Below are 8,385 nucleotides of genomic sequence, written 5' to 3' on the forward strand. Positions count from 1 at the left end.
CATTTAACCCGGGCCAGTGTTGTTGGATGAGGCCATCCAAATTACACCAGGGACAGTGCTTCCTGTGAGGCCATTATCACCACACCAGGGCCTGTGGTGCTGGCTGATGTGATCCACATTACACAAGGGCCTGTGCTACTCATTGATGCCATCCACATTACACCAGGGACAGTGCTTCCTGTGAGGCCATCTTCACCACAACAGGGCCTGTGCTACTGGCTGAGGCAGACTACATGTTGCCGGCTGAGGCCATCTACATTTCACCAGGTCCTGGCTCCTGTCTGAGGCCATCCACATTACACCATGGCCTGTGCTTCCTCTGAGGACATCTTCACCACACCAGGGCCTGTACTGTTGGATGAGGCCATCCACATTACACCAGGTACAGTTCTTCCTGTGTGGCAATCATCACCAAACCAGGGCCTGTGGTGCTGGATGAGGCCATCCACATTTCACCAGGGATTGTGTTGCTGGCTGATGCGTTCTACAAAACACAAGGGCCTTTACTACTGGCTGAGGATATTCACATTCCACCAGGGCCTGTGGTGCTGGCCAATATAATCCACATTTCATTAGGGCCACTGTTGTTGGCTGAGGCCATCCACATTTCAAGAAGCACAAGGGACAGTGCTTCCTGTGAGGCCACCTTCACCACACCAGGGCCTCTGCTGCTCGTTGATGCCATCCACATTACACCTGGGCCTGTGGTGCTGACCGATATCATGCACATTTCACCAGGGTGTGTGGTGCTGACCAATACCATCCATATTTCACCAGCGACAGAGTTGTTAGATGAGGCCATCCACATTACACCAGGGCCTGTGCTACTGGCTGAGGACATTTACATTTCACCAGGGCCTGTGGTCATGGCTGAGGACAACTACATTTCATCAGGGCCTGTGGTCATGGATGTGGACATTCCACATTTCACCAGGGCCTGTGGTGCTGGCCAATCCGATTCACATAACACCAGGGCCTGTGGTGCTGGCCAATACCATCCAAATTTCACCAGGGCCAGTGGTGTGGCTGAGGACATTCACATTACACCAGGGCCTGTGGTGTTGGCTGAGGACATTCACATTACACCAGGGCCTGTGGTGCTGGCTAATACCATCCACATTTCACCAGGGCCAGTGTGTTGGATGAGGCCATCCAAATTACACCAGGGACAGTGCTTCCTGTGAGGCCATCATCACCACACCAGGGCCTGTGCTGCTGGGTGATATATCCTCATTTCACAAGGGCCAGTGGTGTGTCTGGCTGATGCCATTCACAATACTCAAGGGCTTGTACTACTGGCTGATGCCATCTACATTAAACCAGGGCCTGTACTGTTGGATGAGGCCATCCACATTGCACCAGGTACAGGTCTTCCTGTGTGGCAATCATCACCAAACCAGGGCCTGTGGTGCTGGATGAGGCCATCCACATTTCACCAGGGATTTTGTTGCTGGCTGATGCGTTCCACAAAACACAAGGGCCTTTACTACTGGCTGAGGATATTCACATTCCACCAGGGCCTGTGGTGCTGGCCAATATAATCCACATTTCACCAAGGCCACTGTTGTTGGCTGAGGCCATACACATTACACAAGGAACAGTGCTTCCTGTGAGGCGATCTTCACCACACAAGGGCCTGTGCTTTTGGCTGGGGCATGACTACTTTTCACCATGGCCTGTGCTTCCTGTGAGGCCATCTTCACCACACCAGGGCCTGTATTGCTGGCCGAAACCATCAACATTTCACAAGGGCCAGTGGTGTTGCTGGCTTATGCCATTCACAATACTGAAGGGCCTGTGCTACTGGCTGATGCCATCTACATTACACCAGGGCCTGTGGTGCTGGCCAATACCACCAACATTTCACCAGGGCCAGTGTTGTTTGCTGAGGCCATCCACATTACACCAGGGACAGTGCTTCCTGTGAGGCCATCTTCACCCCACCAGGCACTGTGCTGTTGGCTGAAACCATCCACATTACATCAGGGCCATTGGTGCTTGCCGATGTCATCCACATTTCACCAGGGCCAGTGGTGTTGACTAAGGTCATCCACATTACACCAAGGTCTGTGGCGCTGGCCATTACCATCCACATTTCACCTGGGCCAGTGTTGGTAGATGAGGCCATCCACATTACAACAGGGCCTGTGCTACTGGCTGAGGCCATCCACATTATACCACGGCATGTGCTCCCTGTGAGGCTATCGTCACCACACCAGGCCCTGTATTGCTGGCTTAGACCATCCACATTGCACCAGGGCTAGTGCTCCCTCTGAGGCCAACTTCACGACAGCAGGGCCTGCGCTGCTGTCTGAGGTCATCTACATTTCACCAGAGCCTGTGTTGCTGGCTGATGTGATCCACATTACACAAGGGCCTGTGCTACTCGTTGATGCCATCCACATGAAACCAGGGCCTGTGGTGCTGGCCGAAACCATCCACATTTCACCAGGGCTTGTGTTGCTGGCTGATGCGATCCACAATACACAAGGGCCTGTGCTACTGGCTGATGCCATCCCCATTACACTAGGGCCAGTGGTGTTGGCTGAGGACATTCACATTACGCCAGGGCCTGTGGTGTTGGCCAATACCATCCACATTTAAAGAGGGCCAGTGTTGTTGGCTGAGGAAATACACATTACACCAGGGACAGCGCTTCCTGTTAGGCCATCTTCACCTCAACAGGGCCTGTGCTACTGGCTGAGGCAGACTACATTTCACCAGAGCGCATGTTTCCGGCTGAGGCCATCTACATTTCACCAGGGCCTGGCTGCTGTCTGAGGCCATCCACATTACACCATGGCCTGTGCTTCCTGTGAGGCCATCGTCACCACACCAGGGCCTCTGCTGCTCGTTGATGCCATCCACATTACACCAGGGGCTGTGGTGCTGACCGATATCATGCACATTTCACCAGAGTGTGTGGTGCTGACCAATACCATCCATATTTCAACTGCGACAGAGTTGTTAGATGAGGCCATCCACATTACAACAGGGCCTGTGCTACTGGCTGAGGACATTTACATTTCCCCAGGGCCTGTGGTCATGGCTGAGGCCAATTACATTTCATCAGGGCCTGTGGTCATGGCTGAGGACATTCACATTACACAAGGGCCTGTGGTGCTGGCCAATACCATCCACATTTCACCTGGTCCAGTGTTGGTAGATGGCTGATACCATCCATATTACACAAGGGCCAGTGCTGCTAGCCTTCCACATTACCCAAGGGCCTGTATTGCTGGCCGAAACCATCCACATTTCACAAGGGCCAGTGGTGTTGCTGGCTGATGCCATTCACAATAGTCAAGGGCCTGTGCTGCTGGCTGATGCCATCTACATTAAACCAGGGCCTGTGGTGCTGGCCAATACCACCAACATTTCACCAGGGCCAGTGTTGTTTGCTGAGGCCATCCACATTACACCAGGGACAGTGCTTCCTGTGAGGCCATCTTCACCACACCAGGGACTGTGCTGTTGGCTAAGGCCATCCACATTACACCAAGGTCTGTGGTGCTGGCCATTACCATCCACATTTCACCTGGGCCAGTGTTGGTAGATGAGGCCATCCACATTACAACAGGGCCTGTGGTGCTAGCCAATACCATCCACATTACACCAGGGACAATGGTGTTGGCTGAGGACATTCACATTACACCAGGGCCTGCGGTGCTGGCCAATACCATCCACTTTACACCAGGGCCAGTGGTGTTCGCTGAGAACATTCACATTACACCAGGGCCTGTGGTGCTGGCTAATACCATCCACATTTCACCAGGGCCAGTGTTGTTGGATGAGGCCATCCAAATTACACCAGGGACAGTGCTTCCTGTGAGGCTATCATCACCACACCAGGGCCTTTGGTCCTGGCTGATACCATCCATATTACACAAGGGCCAGTGCTGCTAGCCTTCCACATTACCCAAGGGCCTGTATTGCTGGCCGAAACCATCCACATTTCACAAGGGCCAGTGGTGTTGCTGGCTGATGCCATTCACAATAGTCAAGGGCCTGTGCTGCTGGCTGATGCCATCTACATTAAACCAGGGCCTGTGGTGCTGGCCAATACCACCAACATTTCACCAGGGCCAGTGTTGTTTGCTGAGGCCATCCACATTACACCAGGGACAGTGCTTCCTGTGAGGCCATCTTCACCACACCAGGGACTGTGCTGTTGGCTAAGGCCATCCACATTACACCAAGGTCTGTGGTGCTGGCCATTACCATCCACATTTCACCTGGGCCAGTGTTGGTAGATGAGGCCATCCACATTACAACAGGGCCTGTGCTACTGGCTGAGGCCATCCACATTATACCACGGCATGTGCTCCTTGTGAGACTATCGTCACCACACCAGGGCCTGTATTGCTGGCTTAGGCCATCCACATTGCACCAGGGCTAGTGCTCCCTCTGAGGCCAACTTCACGACAGCAGGGCCTGCGCTGCTGTCTGAGGTCATCTACATTTCACAAGAGCCTGTGTTGCTGGCTGATGTGATCCACATTGGAAGGGAGACTCGGCTTCGCACCCTTCATTCACCCGTAGCTAGCCAAGCCCCTGTAACTGGTGCAGCCGAAGATAGCGTAGGCCCCGCTAGCTGTTCCCCGGCAGACCCCAAGCAGCTGGGGAAAGAGGGCGGCTGGGTGACGGTGAGGAGGAAGCATAGTCCTAAACAGAAGCCCCAGGTACACCACCAACCCGTTCATGTGTCTAACTGTTTTTCCCCACTCGGCGACACGCCCGCCGGCGGTCAAACTCTGGTAATTGGTGATTCTGTTCTCAGACATGTGAAGCTAGACTCTAGCTTCACCTGTCTAACCCTAACCCTATGGTTGCCGGTGTCTCTAGCTGCTAGAGACACTGGCAACCATAGTCAATTGTCTTCCAGGGGCCAGAGCAGGCGACATTGAAGGAAATGCAAAACTGCTGGCTAAGGATAAACGTAAATTCAGTAAAATCATAATTCACGTCGGCAGTAATGACACCCGGTTACGCCAATCGGAGGTCACTAAAAGCAATATTGAATCGGTGTTCAACTTTGACAAAACAATGTAAGATTCTGTAGTTTTCTCTGGTCCCCTCCCCAATCAGACCAGGAGTGACATGTTTAGCCGCATGTTCTCCTGAAATTGCTGGCTGTCTGAGTGGTGTCCCAGAAATGATGTGGAATTCATAGATAATTGGCAAACCTTCTGGAGGAAACCTGATCTTGTTAGGAGAGACGGCATCCATCCCACTTTGGATGGAGCAGCTCTCATTTCTAGAAATATGGACAAATTTATTAAACCCCCCAAAATATGACTATCCAGAGTTGGGACCAGGAAGCAGAGTTGCAGTCTTACACGCATCTCTGCAGCTTCTCTCCTCCTGCTACCCCCCCCCCCCCATCTCCTTACACAGAGTTTCTGTCTGATTTCTCAGACTTTTTATCTGATTTAGTGCTCAGCTCAGATAAAATAATTATTGTGGGTGATTTTAACATCCATGTAGATGCTAAAAATGACAGCCTCGACATGGCATTTAATCTGTTATTAGACTCAATTGGCTTTTCATAAAAAGGAAAAGAACCCACCCACCACTTTAATAATCACACTCTAGATCTTGTTTTAACATATGGCATAGAAACTGAACATTTAACAGTGTTTCCTGAAAACCCTCTCCTGTCTGATCATTTCCTGATAACATTTACATTTAAAATAATTGATTACACAGCAGTGGAAAGTAGACTTTATCAAAGTAGATGTCTTTCTGAAAGTGCTGTAACTAAGTTTAAGAATATAATCCAACCACTGTTATCATCTTCAATGCCCTGTACCAACATAGAGCAGAGCAGCTATCTGAATACTACTCCAACAGAGGTCGATTATCTTGTTAATAATTTCACCTCCTCACTACATACGACTCTGGATACTGTAGCTCCTGTGAAAACTAAGGTCTCAAATCAGAAGTACCTGACTCCGTGGTATAATTCTCAAACACATAGCCTAAAGCAGATGACTCGTAAGCTGGAGAGGAAATGGCGTGTCACAAATTTAGAGGATCATCATTTAGCCTCGAGAAATAGTGTGTTGCTTTATAAGAAAGTCCTCCGCAAAGCCAGAACATCTTACTATTCGTCACTGATTGAAGAAAATAAGAACAACCCCAGGTTTCTCTTCAGCACTGTAGCCAGGCTGACAAAAAGTCAGAGCTCTTTTGAGCCAACCATCCCTTTAACGTTAACTAGTAATGACTTCATGAACTTCTTCAGAAATAAAATTTTTCTGGCTTTGCGGAGGACTTTCTTATAAAGCAACACACTATTTCTCGAGGCTAAATGATGATCCTCTAAATTTGTGACACGCCATTTCCTCTCCAGCTTACGAGTCATCTGCTTTAGGCTATGTGTTTGAGAATAGACCCCATTCCTACAAAACTGCTCAAAGAAGTCCTGCCATTAATTAATTCTTCAATCTTAAATATGATCAACCTATCTCTAATAATCGGCTATGTACCACAGGCCTTCAAGCTGGCTGTAGTTAAACCTTTACTCAAAAAGCATCTCTAGACCCAGCAGTCTTAGCTAATTATAGGCCAATCTCCAACGTTCCTTTCATATCAAACATCCTTGAAAGAGTAGCTGTCAAACAGCTAACAGATCATCTGCAGAGGAATGGCTTATTTGAAGAGTTTCAGTCAGGTTTCAGAGCTCATCATAGCACAGAAACAGCTTTAGTGAAGGTTACAAATGATCTTCTTATGGCCTCTGACAGTGGACTCATCTCTGTGCTTGTCCTGCTAGACCTTAGTGCAGCATTCGATACTGTCGACCATAATATCCTATTAGAGCGATTAGAACATGCTGTAGGTATTACAGGTACTGCACTGCAGTGGTTTGTATCATATCTATCTAATAGACTCCAATTTGTACATGTAAATGGAGAGTCCTCTTCACACACTGAGGTTAATTATGGAGTTCCACAGGTTCAGTGCTAGGACCAATTCTGTTTACACTATACATGCTACCCTTAGGCAGTATCATTAAAAGACATAGCATACAATTTCACTGCCATGCAGATGACACCCAGCTCTATCTGTCCATGAAGCCAGATAACACACACCAATTAGTTAAACTGCAGGAATGTCTTAAAGACATAAAGACTTGGATGGCCGCTAACTTTCTGCTTCTTAATTCAGATAAAACTGAGGTTATTGTACTCGGCCCTGAAAAGCCTAGAAATATGGTATCTAAGCAGATTCTTACTCTGGATGGCATTACCTTGGCCTCCAGTAACGCTGTGAGGAACCTTGGAGTCATTTTTGACCAGGATATGTCCTTCAACGCACGTATTAAACAAATATGTAAGACTGCGTTCTTCCATTTGCGCAACATCTCTAAAATTAGAAATATCCTGTCTCAGAGTGACGCTGAAAAACTAGTTCATGCATTTATTACTTCCAGGCTGGACGACTGTAATTCATTATTATCAGGATGTCCAAAAAACTCGCTGAAAAGCCTTCAGCTAATCCAAAATGCTGCAGCAACAGTCCTGACAGGGACTAGAAAGAGAGAGCATATTTCTCCTGTTTTGGCTTCCCTTCAAACCCAGAATTGAATTCAAAATCCTGCTCCTCACATACAAGGTCTTAAATAATCAGGCCCCATCTTATCTTAATGACCTTGTAGTACCATATCACCCCATTAGAGCACTTAGAGCACTGATCCTGAATCCTCCCGTAGTTATGCTGCGATAGACGTAGGCTGCCGGGGATTCCCATGATGCATTGAGTTTTTCCTTTCCAGTCACCTTTCTCACTCACTATGTATTAATACAGCGGTCCCCAACCCCCGGGCCTCGGTACCGGTCCGTGAGTCGTTTGGTACCGGGCCACGAGAGTTGAGAGTTGAGGCTCAGGTGTGAAATGTATGGTTTTCAGGATTTTTATCATTTTTTTAGCGTTATTTTGTTATCGTTTTTATCGTTAACTCGGTTTTCCTGGGTCTTTTCACGTGTGTTATGAATAAATCTTCTTTTTTACGGTACCGGTACTAGGCCGGTCCGTAAAAATATTGTCGGGCATGAACCGGTCCGTGGCGCTTAGGGACCGCTGTGTTAATAGACCTCTCTGCATTGAATCATATCTGTTATTAACCTCTGGCTCTCTTCCACAGCATGTCTTTTATCTTGTCTTCCTTCTCTCACCCCAACCGGTCGCAGCAGATGGCCCCGCCCCTCCCTGAGCCTGATTCTGCTGGAGGTTTCTTCCTGTTAAAAGGGAGTTTTTCCTTCCCACTGTCACCAAAGTGCTTGCTCATAGGGGGTCATATGATTGTTGGGTTTTTCTCTGTATCTATGAAGCCCCTTGAGGCGACTTTTGTTGTGATTTGGCGCTATATAAATAAAATTG

The sequence above is a fragment of the Astatotilapia calliptera genome, chromosome 19, assembly GCF_964374335.1.
Source record: "Astatotilapia calliptera chromosome 19, fAstCal68.1, whole genome shotgun sequence".
Taxonomy (NCBI): domain Eukaryota; kingdom Metazoa; phylum Chordata; class Actinopteri; order Cichliformes; family Cichlidae; genus Astatotilapia; species Astatotilapia calliptera.